The sequence below is a fragment of the Vulpes vulpes genome, chromosome 3, assembly GCF_048418805.1.
Source record: "Vulpes vulpes isolate BD-2025 chromosome 3, VulVul3, whole genome shotgun sequence".
In the NCBI taxonomy this organism is placed as follows: Eukaryota; Metazoa; Chordata; class Mammalia; order Carnivora; family Canidae; genus Vulpes; species Vulpes vulpes.
Genome location: NC_132782.1, coordinates 119,417,453 through 119,432,447, shown reverse-complemented (window position 1 = coordinate 119,432,447; position 14,995 = coordinate 119,417,453). Strand labels below are relative to the sequence as shown.

The following is a 14,995-nucleotide window of genomic DNA, read 5'->3' as shown; positions in this document are numbered from 1 at the left end:
AGCTGGTAAGCTAACCTCAAGAATATTATATAACTAAGAACTAAGGAGGAGGGAGCTTATTTTTAATCACCTGGTTCCAAGGTCTTGCACTTAAAAATGGCCACTGTTTTGTTAAGGTAACCAAGGGCAGATATTATGTTTTGTGTATTTGTGTTTGGTTGTTATTTTTAATTTATTATAAAATATGCAAAAAATTGCAAGATTATACTACTTTTTTATCTATTTTCTTGTCAGGTACCATTTGATATTATAAACCATGCCACTATAAACATTCTTCCTCATGTCTCCTTGGGCACATACGCAATCGTTTCCTTATCTAGAAGTTGAGTACATGCACAAGTTTCCTTAGGGTATGTATATAGATATGGAATTCATAGGTTGGAAGTGTTTTGGTCAGTGTTCAATCGTAGAAACAGAACAATTCAAATTATTTTAAGGAGAGAAGTATGTGATATAGAGTATTAAATGATTGCAAAAGGAATAACTCAGAACCATGCCACCAAATGAGTCTAGCCAAAGAATTTTACCATGGCTACAACCAGGAAAATAGGAAGTCAGTAGGCCACTACTGGAACCATTAAACTGAAAAACAAACAACTACCACTGGGATCCCAGGAACAGGAAACCATAGCCTCAGAACTACAGTTATCTTTTAACTCTAATGAAACTAGTCACTTGCCATTCACTGCTGCAACAAAACAAAAAAAACAAAAACAGAACCAATGTCTGCATGACTTTGCCTGCCAACCAAAACAATACTTCAAAATTTGCCCCGTATCACCTCTACTCTCTAAATATTGCTCAACTATATCAGTTTACAAAACCTAGTGTGTTTCCAGAGCTCCAACTTGATAAGAGTCTGAGAAATGTTGATTTTAGCTCTCAAGCTTTACAGAACAGAATAGCACAGTCACCAACATGGAAATGAAATGTTATGGTATCTTCACTATATCCACCACATAGTATCTGTGCACCTTAAACAGGACCATACATTGTGAAATAGATCTCTGTCTAATAGTCAGTGTGAACTATCATAACAAAATACAATAGATTGGGCAATTTTACAGCAGGAATTTATTTCTCACCATTCTGGAGGCTAGCAAGTCAAAGATGAAGGTGCCAACCTATTTGGCTCTTGGTGAGAGTTCTCTTCCTGTCTTGCAGATGTCCACCTTCTTGTTGTGACCTCATATGAGCAGAGCCCTTATATCTCTTACTCTTCTTTTTTTTCTCTTCCTCCTCTTACAAGAACTTTAATCCTATAGGGTGGGGAGGGGAGGGCATTTGCAGCATCTCATCTAGACCTAATTATTTCCCAAAAGGCCCCACTTCCAAATGCCACAGCTCTGGGGATTAGAGCTGCAACATATGAATTTGGAGGAAAACATTCAGTCCATAACAATCTCCTAAGTGGTTTATCAATAGGTATTCCTACTACTAGAACTGCTCCTGTTGTACAACATCCTCTCCAACACTTGGTATCTTCAAGGGTTTTTGTTTGTTTTTACCCATCTAATAAGTGCAAAATTGTATCTTATTCTGGTTTTAATTTGCATTTTTTGATTACTGGTTAGGCTGAACATATTTTCACGTTTGTTGGACATTTTAATTTCTTCTTAAGTTTAGATAACTTGTCATGTTTTTGTATTGAGTTGTTAATCTTTATTTTAATGATTTATAGACAGCCTTTGTAAATTCTGCTTCCTAATTCTCTTCTGATCATATGCATTGAAATTATCTTCTAGTGTATGGCTTACGTTTTTACTTCTGTTGTTATTATGGCATCTTTTCATGATGTACTTTTTAAAATTTTAATTTGTAATACTTGTTTTCTTTATAGCGTATTCTTTTGGGGTCCTATTTATTATATTCCACTCCTAGATTTATTAGACTATATTTTCTACTAGAGAAGTTCTTCATACCTTCTAAAAGATCTAAAGATTTAATTTGTACAGTAGGTTTTACTAATCTTCTCATATTAACCCTTGGTATGATGGGAGGTATGAATTCTATATATATTTTATTTCTTATGGGTGAATCATTCTTTGAGCACCTTTTTTTCTAACTAGGTCAACCTTTCCCTATTGTTAGGAAATGCCACCTCTGTCATATGCCAGGTTTCTGAGTCTGATTCTGAAATCTCTATTCCATCTGTCTCTTCCAGTACCACACATAAATGTCTTAATAGCTTGATAACGTTTTACCTTAAAATCAGTTTTGTCTGAGTTTAACATACCATCCTCATTTTGCTTAATATTTGTCTGTTGTACCCTTTTTATTGTTTCAGTTGCAATTTTTCTGTTTAAGTATATTTTTTTAAAAAAACATAACTAGATTTTTTTCAAATTTGGCCATTTCTTCTTTAACTGGCAAGTTAATCTAGTCACATTTATTGTGCTTACAGATATCTTTCTAGATATATGTCTCATTTTGTTCTTATTTCTATACTTTGGTATTTGTCATTTTCTGCCTTCTTTTGGATTCATCAATTTTATTTTTTCATTATAACTTAGTTATTATTATTCCATTTCCCTCTGCCTCTCGTTTAAGAGTTACTCCCTTGGGGCAGCCCTGGTGGTGCAGCGGTTTAGCGCCGCCTGCAGCCCAGGGTGTGACCCTGGAGACCCAGGACCGAGTCCCATGTTGGGCTCCCTGCATGGAGCCTGAGCCTGCTTCTCCCTCTGCCTGTGTCACTGCCTCTCTCTCTCTCTCTCTCTCTCTCTCTCTCTCTCTCTCTCTGTCGTTCATGAATAAATAAATAAAATCTTCAAAAAAAAAAAAAAGAGTTATTCCCTCCACTTCTATCATTCAGTGTTTAAAATCTCTTTTAAGCAGTTTCCCATGTGTAACCAATGGTTAAAATGAGACTTTCTCTCTTTAGTTTCAGCTTAAAAAATCTCAAGACCACAGCCAATAAATATGTTTTTCCATAATAAATTCTGTACATTTCTCAGTGCTCATCAAGATCCCCTTTTAATCCCCTTTTATCTATTTCACCTATACTCTCAACCACTTTCCCACTGGCAACCATCAATTCATCTTTATAGTCTGGGTTGTTTTTTGGTCTCTTTTTTTGCTTTGTTTCTTAAAGCCCACATATAAGTGTAACTATGTGGTATTTGTCTTTCTTCAACTATTTCATTTAGTTTTGTATCCCCTAGGCCCATCCATGTTGTTGCAAATAACAAGATTTCATTCTTTTTCATTGGTAATATACCATGTATACCACATCTTCTTTAGCCATCTATTATGGACCCTTGGGTTGCATCCATATCTTGATTACTGTAACTAATGCTGCAATAAACATAGGGATGCATACATCTCTTTCAATTAGTGTTTTCATTTTTCTTGGGTAAATACCCAGTAGTGGAGTTACTAGACCATATGATAATTCTATTTTTAATTTTTTGAGGCATCTCCATACTGTTTTCCACAGTGGCTGTACCATTTTGTATTCCCACCAACAGTGCACAAATGCAATAGATGCTAGTACCTCAATATTTAAAAACAAGTATGTTAGAAAATTTATGAAGAATTTGCAAACCTTTTCTGCTATATCTATAGGCTACCAACAAGCCATATGAGAGAAGGCTGGGGATTCATTAGCAGTAGATTAGAATTGGAAAGTTCATTGGAAGATGTTGTCTTTGCTGTGCTGTTCACTTTCCTTTTGCTCCATCTCCACCAAGCCAAGTGAGATGGAACTAGGGGCCACTTACAGAAATACTTGGAAAACTAACTTGTACTACTTGGAGTTTGTGGATCACAAAGCTGCTATAACCTGACTCTCCCTCTTGGAGAAGTCTGAAGTTGAGTGCTGCATGGAGCCACCCTGATAGCAGGGCATGTAGACTGGGCTATGGTGCAACAGGCTGCCATTTGGACTAACAGATCTGTGGAGAGCCAGACTTCCATGGCTTTTACATGAACTCTTCTTACCCACAAGGCCCAAGAGAGGTAAAGCAACCCAACAGAGAAAAATCCTTGTGTAGGATGAACTACCAGAAGACAGAGCCTGAAGAGAGATACAACACCTCTCTTGTGGTGGAAGGCACATTTCCCACATTAAGGCATGAGGAAGAGGAGTTCTGCTCTGAGGAAAAGTCTCTGAAAAACCACAAAACAGCCGCATGAAAGAAAGGGCCAATATTTGTGTGTCTGCTAAACACATGACTAAACATTGGAACCTAAAAAATACTGGAACTAAAACTTAACTGTAATATTAAATGTTTATTACACTGAAGAGCAGCAATTCAATCTAGTCAACATAAACAATGTGGAACATCCATTGGAGTCTAATACTCCAACTATTTCTTACATTTTTCCCCTGTCCTCATAACCTTCCTCGGGATGTACCTTATAAGCTACAAACATCAAATGTTTGACAGATGATAAACAGGAAGTTGTCTGTTTGCCAGTGTATTTTTTTAAAGGCTCTGCCAAGACATGTTAAATCTGAAAGTTTGCACCCTCTTAAAAACTTTGTTCCCTTTCTCAGCAGAGGATCTGCTTGCCAGCCTGCCCTTGGACATTTCCTTGCTACTCCTACTTTTCAATTCCCAAGTTCTTGGATTTAACACCTGTGCCTATTGCCCAGAAATAAGTCCTTAAATGGTCAAGTTACCCTATTACGATAAGGCTATTATAGTGAAAGATTGTTATAGCTGATGATCAAGAGTTGACTGAATCTTTAGTTATTTATGTGATTGTGGATTGCAAGATATTTGAATAAAATAAATGGATAACTAAAGAGATGCTCTTTAAAAAAAATTTTTTTAAGTAGATGCTTTTTAAGAAGCCCTCAATTTCCTCTATATTTCTTAAATCATTAATGAAGTCTTTGATATTCAACATGAAGACCAACCAAAGAGCTCAGAACACATGATGTTCTCTAGCACTACAAATTTTCACAAATTAAACATGTACGCTTGCATGATTAGACTGACACAGTGATGAAGGATAATGCAATTTGTGTAGCCATCACTTAGCAGCTGGCATTACCAGCCAGTCACCATCATTGCCAATGCTCTGTTTCTTCTTTTAAGCTCTTTTCTGAAATCTGAAACTCAATTGACATTTGCTAAAGTGTGAAGCTTCCAATAAGCCTTGGCTCATTTTGGTGTGAAATTAAACTCTTCAAATTGTGTGTGGATCTAGGCTAGATTCCAGCTTCTTATATTCCCTATCTCTATCCATCCTCAAGAATCCTCTTCACTACCACTGTCTCCTTTTGGGGAAATCCCTTTGGCTTGACTTACTCCTTCTTGCCTAATGTACAAAAGCCAGGTGGCCTTCTTCCCAGACTTAATTCATTTGCCAATTCTTTCCATCAACTTCTGAGGAGGACAAAATAGGGGAATCCTTTCCTCTTGTAACTTTGGAAATGTAAGATTTTGTTTTAAAGAACATTAAAGTGAAAATATCTGGGATCTCTAAATTTTCTGTCAATCTTCTGATTGTCTCTATAATTAGTTGAAATCAACTGCTAAAATAGAAGTAAATCCTCTTACAAAACTTTTTAAAAACTAACAATGTAGCTTGTCTTTGATGTTTCACATATGTATAAGATAAAACAATAAACTTAAAAAGAAAGAGCCCCAATTAAGTATAAACTAAAAAAGTTTTAAACAAAATTTTCCTAACGTGTGATTTGCAATAAGAGTGAAGATTGATTTGAATTTTAAAAGAGTAAGAAAATCATTGCTTTAAGTTCCTAGCACACAGGAACAGGATTATAACAAAATAGACACAAAAGGTCATCATTGATTATGAGACTGTGATTGTTTGGGGACTCTTTCACACAGATATGTTAAACAAAAAAAATTAATTAAAGAAATTTAAACAGAAGCATTAAATACCAACACAGTGAAGCTCTTCTCTGAGAAATTTGCTGGGAAAATTGATTTCCATCTACAAACCAAAGGTTCAGACAAAATCTATCTTGCTTCCAAGGAAAACAATTTTTGCCTATAATGTTTCTGTAATACTCTGGGCACCTGGGTGGCTCAGTCCATTGAGCTTCTGACTCTTGGTTTTAGCTCAGGTCATGATCTTATGGGATTGAGCCCCCCTGTAGGGTTCCACACTTGGTGGGAATCTGCTTGAAGATTCTTTCCCTCTGCCCTCCTCCCCACACTCTGTTTCTCTCTCTCTCTCTCTCTCTCTCTCTCAAATAAATAAAGTCCTTAAATGATCTATCTCTATTTAAAAAATAAAATAAAATATTTCTGTAATTCTCAAACTGAGCTCATTTCTACTCCATTCTACATCATTTATTTGGATGTGTCTGAATCAACACTTCTTCATTTTCATTTTCCAAACCCTTTAATGTTGACTGACATCTTATGCTAGGAGAGGCCATGCTGCAGTTACAAATAACTTCTTATTCTGGTATAAGATCAAGATTGGCACAGTTCTCTTCCAAGCGATAACTCCGAGATCTAGGTTGCTCCCATTTTATAACCACGTAATTCAGAACATGCAACCTCTGAGGTCACCATAATAGGAAAACATAAGACTGAAGTGGCTCATTGGCTCTTCTTCATCCTGCAAGGGGTACACTCACCTTTCATTGGCGAGAATCATATGTGCAAGAGAGGCTGGGAAGGAGAGAGGAGCACACGGTTAGCATGAGAGCTAATCATTTCTGATATAAGACTGAACTTCTGGAGATATGTTCTTGCTTTCTCTCTTTACCTGAGATTTCCTAATTGTACACCTTTCCTCACCATGAAGAACACTGTGTGTGTATGTGTGTGTGTGTGTACATGTGTGTGGTTTTATTCCAGTCTTAGCATCTCTTGCTCTTAGAGTACATTGAATTTCTCAGTAACAATTTCTCTGTTCTCGGTAACAGAGTTTTTAGTAGAGTTTACTCTTTCCAAATAATTTGAGTTAGGCTGAAGATAGGGTGGGGGTGAGTGAGTAGCTTGTCAATAGAAACCTGGCTGCCAGACAGCCCAGGTGGCTCAGTAGTTTAGTGCCACCTTCAGCCCAGGGCATGATCCTAGAGACCCAGGAAAGAGTCCCACATCAGGCTCCCTGCATGGAGCCTGCTTCTCCCTGTGCCTGTGTCTCTGCCTCTCTCTCTGTCTCTCATGAATAAATAAATAAAATCTTAAAAAAAAAAAAAAAGAAAAGAAAAGAAAGAAAGAAACCTGGCTGCCTCTCTTTACATGGACAAAGGAAATGAAATGTAGAGCTCAGGCATGGAGTGGTTCTTTTAATTTATCTAAAGAATTTATCAAGTAAGTCTAGTTCTATGGATACCAGAGAGTTAAAAAAGACAAAGTCCTGATGTATCCATTTAGAATGCACCACTGTAAATCTACTGCATGTTATTACTTGCCAACATATATTTTTCATGTTTTAATAAATCACAAGACAGCATTCACAGTCTGACTCACTTGGAAAAAGTAGAAAATAGTTATCATGTTCTTTCAGAGAATGAATTCTCATCAACTAGCCTAGAGACCAGCTTAAGCAAAAATGAATATGAAATTGCCAATACCGTAGAGGAGGAAATGTGTGCTGCTATATTAAAAACATCTTCATTTCATATGGTCAGCACACAGAACCACCAATGGATGATATTCAGCCTGAGTTAAAATGGATGCTAGCCCAGAATGGAGAGAATATGGTAAGAAAAAGAAAAACAATACCAGGAGTACCTGGGTGGCTCAGTCAATTAAGTATCCGACTCTAAATCTCGGCTCAGGTCTTGATCTCAGGGTCATGTTTTCAAGCCTCAGGTTGGGCTCCAGACTAGGCAAAGACCTACTTAAAAAAAAAAAAAACCCATAAGCTTTGGAGTGCCTGGGTGGCTCAGTCAGTTAAGTGTCTACCTCTTGATTTTAGTTCAGGTCATGATCTCAGGGTCAGGGATCGAGCCAGCATCAGGTTCCTCACTCAGCACAGAATCTGCTTGTTTCTTCCCTCATCTGAAAAGAAAGAAAAGAAAAGAAAGAAGAAAGAAGAAAAGAAAAGAAAAGAAAAGAAAAGAAAAGAAAAGAAAAGAAAAGAAAAGAAAAGAAAAGAAAAGCAATAGCAATACAACAACTAAATGACTATAGTATGAAACTATAATGTTCCCCCAGCAGATTAGGACAGATATTTTAACTATGCAGATCATCATCCTTGCAGACTTTGGTTCACATCTTAAAGATGAGCAAATTGATAAAGAATAAACCATAGTGGGATGTCTGGGTGGCTCAGTGGTTGAGCTTCTGCCTTCGGCTCAGGTCGTGATCCCGGGGTCTTGGGATCAAGTCCAGCATCAGGCTTCCATCAGGGAGCCTGCTTCTCTCTCTGCCTCTCTCTCTGTGCCTCTCATGAATAAATAAATAAAATCTGAATGAAAGAAAGAGAAAGAAGAAAGAAAAAGAAAGAAAGAAGAAAGAAAGAAAGAAAGAAAGAAAGAAAGAAAGAAAGAAAGAAAGAAAGAAAGAAAGAAAGAAATAGTAAGGCCCTCCTGCTACATATGTAAAAGAATGAATGTAATTTGCTGAGCCCCAGGGGTCATATTAAATCACAACCCTGAACAATGTTTCAAAATATACTATGGCATCTAGATAGTCTAGTTTGGTTAAACACTGGAATTCTTGATGCCAGCCACATATACACACGTACACATACACACAGCAACACACAAATCCTGGGTCTCCAGGATCACGCCCTGGGCCGAAGGCAGGCATTAAACCACTGAGCCACCCAGGGATCCCCCAATTTTTTTCAATGCTGAATTTCCTATTTATCATTCTACAGTGAGCCCACAGTGTGGAAAGAATTCAAACATCAGGTGATAACTTGCTTGATCAGAAACTGGGAAAGACAATTCCTCGTTATCCTGAGCTATCCTAAATATTGTAGGATTCCTATCATCTCTGTTCCCTGCTTGCTTAATCCCAGTAGGGCCCCTTCCATTCAGTCAAATTAACAATGAAAAATGCCCCAATACATTTTTAAATAACCCTGGCAGAGAACCACTTGACCAGGTGGTTTCTGGTAGTTTATTCTTATCTTTTGAGAGATCTCCCACATACCAAATTAAAAACAACAACAACAAAACAAGCAAACAAACAACTTTTCCTGATTCTTCCATTTCAATAAGACAGGTTTTCTTAAAATAGAATCATCAATATTCCCAGACTTTTCTGTTGAAAAGATGTCATTTTATAGATATACTTGGGTTTTGATCAATTACACCAAAGTAAATTGAAGAGACAAAACAATAGACCATAACTAAAGTTCTAAGTGCAGTCAGTGGAACTGAATGTTTGTTAATAAATGTTGACATAGTGTGATTGGTAAGAGCATTTTCATAAATTTGACGTTTCTCTCTACTGTTATTATCTTGACTTTCTGCCTGATTGCCTCTAATTTCCAAGTCCTAAAGTAATTGCTATAAATAGCCAAAATTTCCTAATCTCCATGACATATTTTCTTACATTTGGTCAGGTGCATTATTGCCTAAAAAGTTACTTTTAGCAATACTGCTACAAGATATCATAACTACATTTTTTCACTATTCTGAGTAAAATACTGCATCAAAAAAATTTCATATTTTAAGGATTCAAATTTTATAGAATAGTAAAATAAAATTTTATTCCATGAAGAAGACATATTTTTCTTAGACAAATTGTAACCACATAGATTATTAGTGACCTTTAATTTATTTGATTAAGGTACAGTAAAATCCTTTCTAAGCTCATCATGTTGGTTACCATGGAAGGGAAGCCATTAATGGCAAAAAAATTCAAGCACCTAAATTGGGGTAATAGAATTATATTGGGCTGAGATGAAGAAGAGACTACCTTAAGTTAGCTACTAGCAAAAGAGAAAGAAATGGTTTTTACAAAAATGAACTGTAACCAACTAAGTATCTACTTAAGCCTATAACAGTAGCACATGACTAACAGAAAGTTAATTTGATTTTAAGTCCAAAAAGACTTGGGATATTTTGAAGTCCACAGCTTTCCAGAGAAACAAGTTTGAATTCTTTTGAATATATAACACATCTAGCAGGTAAAATTAAAGGAAAAAACTACTTGATTCTTAGATTTAGAAACAATTTTACTGAGGACGGAACCATAGCTTTCTTTTAAAACCTTTTCTTATGGGAAATTTTAAATAGATAAAATAGTAAAGAGTATGTACATTGAACCCACAAGTATGTATTATCCAATTTCAACCATGGTTATCACAAACCCAATCTTGCTCTTTAAGTATGTTTTAATTTTGAGTAATGTCTATCTGAGTGGATGGATTTACAAAGAGCTTCCCAAGAAAGCCTGAACATAGCCTGGATAATCTCTGGATTTCCAGCTTCAGTCTCTAAAGAATAACTGCATAAAGATTAAGATCCCCAATAAAACATCAAGTTGCACACACCCAACTACTTTTTATTCCTTCAAAAACTCCACCCAAACAGCAATAACTAGATTTTTTTCCCTGACATTTTCCCATAGTAACTAGGAATACGAATAAAATCCTAGAAGTTTCCATAGAGGGGGCAGAAAAAGAAAGAGTTCTTATACAAAGGAACAGGCACCTGAGTAGCCTTGGATTCTCAACAGCAGTGTTCCTTAGCAGGTTGGGAGTGAAGGTGGGGGTGGGGGAGAGAGAGAGACAGAGAGTTATGTGTGTTTGTGTGATGGGAGCAAGAGAAGACACAACTAAATCTTTGCTTTGAATAGCTGGGAGTCCATATATAATGTCTAAAATTTAAAAATCAAAAAGTAACAATATAAGCATTTAGAAACAGCAGGTAAATACCTCATCTATTCACATACACACTCTCCAAGATAGACAGGATAGTTGGTAGATATAGATGATAGATAGATAGATAGATAGATAGATAGATAGATAGATAGATAGATAGACAGACTTTTGCAAGTAATGGGAGTGATTTCTCTGTAAAGGGGGAAATGGACAAGAGAAAGAAGAGAAAGACTAATGCTTTCTATGTCAAATCTTATTCACTGAATTAGTTTATTTGACTCTTAGAATGATTCAATTAGATTAACACAAGGCTTATAATTTTGCTTACAATTTTAAAACTGCAACATTGACTTAAAAAAGAAAGCCTTGTTCAATGTCTTTGTGTTACTCGTATATTGATATGTGTTAATTTTATTTGGAGAGACTCCTCATATTATCCAATCCCCCATTTTCTAACACTGCTGAGTAGCCAGCAGTTTTCTGTGTACATGAGAAAGCTGCTACAGACTGACTTCAGAATGAGCTTTGACGAAAGTTATGAAAGTGAAACAAAAAACAACTGACCCACATAGTGTTTAATATGTCCACTGGGCACACGACATTTAATTAGCTGAAATGTGTTGACAAAGGAAGACCTTCTTGTTGGCTCGACAATTTTACATCAAAAGAAGATCCTACAAAACACTGACTGAGATAGTAAATTGCTGGATTGCTTACAAGCAGGTTCTGTCTACATGTGCTCTATGTTGGGAGGAGCTTAAAGAGCAATACGGAGCTCTAAAAACCACTCGCAGGCATTCAGGAGATGATGATTTTCAGCCACTGGAGACTTAACATGAAAGGACAGGACTGAGTTGGCTGCAGCCCTACTCTGAGTTATGTGCTGATAAGAAGCAGATCTCTGAACCCTTGGTGGCTAAATTAATTTCCTCTATCTCATTTTTTAAATTACTGACAATTACCAATGGCTCTAACCAGCTCCATCTGCACCAGTACCCATGCTCTCATTCTTCCACCACTACCAGAAGATACTAAAAATACAGACATTTAAAATACAATAAGGGATGCCTAGGTGGCTCAGCCGTTGAGCACCTGCCTTCGGCTCAGGGCGTGATCCTGGAGTCTCGGGATCGAGTCCCACTTCAGGGTCCCTGCATGGAGCCTGCTTTTCCCTCTGCATATGTCTCTGCCTCTGTGTGTGTGTGTGTGTGTGTGTGTGTGATGAATAAATAAAATCTTAAAAAAAAAAGCTTAAAATGAAATAAAAATACAGACATTTAGAGATGAGTAAACTGTGATATAAGTCATAGGGAAATAATGTAGCAATGTGAAGCATAGCTGTTTGTACTCCTTGCATCCCCTATTTTGGAATATGTCTGACAAGATGTGAGAACAGTATGTTCTTTTAAGTAGATTAATATTTAATATGTATAGAGGGCTCATAATAAATCATAAATATGCACGCAGAAACTTCCTTGCAAATAGTTCAAAAGAAATGCAAAGATGTCTAAACTAAATGAATTAAAAACCAGGGCACAGAAGTAACAGAAGGATACCATTACTTATGATTTCTGTCACCAGTCATTCCAATCCTTAATATTACACTGGAATTAATCATCATCCTAAATTGTATCTTTATACTAATACTTACTGAAGTTAATACAATGAGAATCACTTCAAACAGTTTTATAATTATTGTAGTTCTCTTACTGCTGGTTGATTTCCTTTGGTCTTTTAGGGTATAGCAAGTTCTGAGCCATCAGCAGGAGGAAAAATGAAATAAAGTTCCAAAATGCACTCCTTTCAATTCTTTCGAGGCTTGTTTTTTTTTAAAAGGTAAGTTACTTATGTCCATCTAGTAATACTCCGGTATTACTAAAAGTAATACTCTTTTAACCACCATCTTTCTGTGAGGTCAGCGGCATGTCTGTGGTTTGATACATGTTTCTAATTCTCTCATCACTTAAAAACTGTAACAGAGTGATAATTAGTATTACCAAATTGTCTGACACTGGGTGGGTAGAGTGCTGGGCCCTTATACTCCTTATAGATCCAGGTAAAATAGGAATTGTCAAATAATCCACATAGGCTCCAAATGATTACAAGCTTATTTGACATATGCTCACAAAGTATTCTTTTCATAATTCATTTTAGAATCCTGTCCAGAGGCAGTAGGGGTAATAGAGTTGATCAATAAAATATCTTTACACTTACTTAAAATATAGATTATTTTTACATAGTTTTCATGATTCTTCTAAGATTTCTGACAGAGGGTCAGCAATATCATCTTCAAGTTTCCTGTTTCATGCAGAATAATTTGTCTGGATTTAGACTGCTGAAGCCCTCAGAGGCTGTACACAGGACATTTCAGAGATGCAGGGAAGCACGGCCATCATGCACAAACTCTTCCATCATTAGGCGAAGGCTTTCCCCGTGGAGATCAACTCAAACATGTCTGGAATGCCCCTTCCAGACTGAAAAGTCTCTAACTCTCCAAGGAATTTGGGTTTCAATCCCTGTCATTGATATTTGTTCTACACTTTTTATTAAAAATAAAGGTAGAGCAGCCCGGGTGGCTCAGCGGTTTAGTGCCGCCTTCAGCCCAGGGTGTGATCCTGGAGTCCTGAGATCGAGTCCCACGGGGGGCTCCCTGCATGGAGCCTGCCTCTCCCTCTGCCTGCATCTCTGCCTCTCTCTCTCTCTCTGTGTCTGTCATGAATAAATAAATAAAATCTTAAAAAATAAAATAAAGGTAATTTTTCTTAGACAATAGAAGCAATATTAGCTGTTTCTTTGACATTGGAACTAATATTTCTCAGTTCTTTAATCATTCTGCCTTTAGGTTATAAGACAGTCATTTCAGTCATCTATAGCAATTTTCCTAAGCCTTAGTTCATTCTAGATTTTACAGTTCTTTGGTTTTTTCATATCCATTCTTACCTGGCTGTCCCTTATTTCTTATCTTACCATGATTTTTTCCAAATCCCACCCAACCTGAGAAACACCCATCTTAGGTTGGGTCAGAATGCCAAGGAAGCTGACATGCTATACACACTCTTGTCAACTACCAGTGAAGCCTTCTACCAAAGAAATCAATTCTAAAAACATGTCTAGGCTGCCTCTTGTAGGCTGAGAACTCTCCATATTCCTAAGAAAAGTCTCAAGCAAAGAGTTGCAGGGGTTTATGATAGAAAGCTCTTGGGTCAGGTCTGTAAGCACAGGAACTGTATGTGTTCAGTGGATATGAACCAGGATACTGACAGCATTTGCTACAACATGCTAAAATGGATTAATATGTCTTAGAAAGCAGCCATTATTTTTTTAAGATTTATTTTATTTATTTTAGAGAGAGAGCAGAGGGGAGGAGCAGAATGAGAGGAAGAGAGAATCTTAAGCAGATTCCACACTCTGCACAGAGCCCACCAGGGCTCCATTTCACCCCCTGAGCTGAAACCAACAGTCAGCCTGCTTACCTAACTGGGCCACCCAACCTTGAAAACAGCCACTCTTTAGTTCAATGAGATCATTTTCTTTTTTTTTTTTTTTTTTAATTTTTTTTTTTAATTTTATTTATTTATGATAGTCATACAGAGAGAAAGAGAGAGGCAGAGACACAGGCGGAGGGAGAAGCAGGCTCCATGCACCGGGAGCCCGATGTGGGATTCGATCCCGGTTCTCCAGGATCGCGCCCTGGGCCAAAGGCAGGCGCTAAACCGCTGCGCCACCCAGGGATCCCATGAGATCATTTTCTAAATCATTGTTAGAATGTGTTTTTTGAGACTCCGAATGCTATAAGACATCCCCTGTTACAGCATCAGATCATAGAATCCACCACCTTTTCTTCCATTTTCTGAAAGTCATATCTCTAGTGTCTAGGGTAAACATTTGGGTGATTCAATTCTTCTTTTCCCATTACTCTAGCATAGTAAAGCCACCCCCTCCTAGTTTCAGGTAGCAGGTAAGAGTTTCAGTGTTCTCAACCATAACATGAGCATAATAGGAATATTTATTTACTAGGTTGCAAAGATTAAAGAGATTAATATAAGATATATATCATAGTTCCTATAAAATAGTAAACACACTAGCATTAGCTATTATATTATTACTATTATTAATTACTGCTTTCTCTAAAGATTTTTAAACTTCTACTTCTTTTCTGGGGCACCTCAGGAGATTGAGCATCAGGCTCTTGATTTCTGTCCAGGTCATGATCTAAGGGTCCTGGGATTGGGGCTACCTTGGGCTCTGAATTCAGCGGGGAGCCTGTTTGGGATTC

The 14,995-nt window shown here is 37.0% G+C and overlaps 1 long non-coding RNA gene across 2 annotated transcripts in view; it reads left to right on the top strand.

Annotated features, from left to right (window-relative positions):
• The window catches only part of LOC112918230 (uncharacterized), a 73,424-nt gene that overhangs the window by 19,632 nt on the left and 38,797 nt on the right, over window positions 1-14,995 (top strand). For both annotated transcript variants that reach the window (XR_003234644.2, XR_003234645.2), the window contains exon 2: window positions 12,458-12,555. This is a non-coding gene — a long non-coding RNA (uncharacterized lncRNA). The remainder of the gene's footprint in view (window positions 1-12,457; window positions 12,556-14,995) is intronic.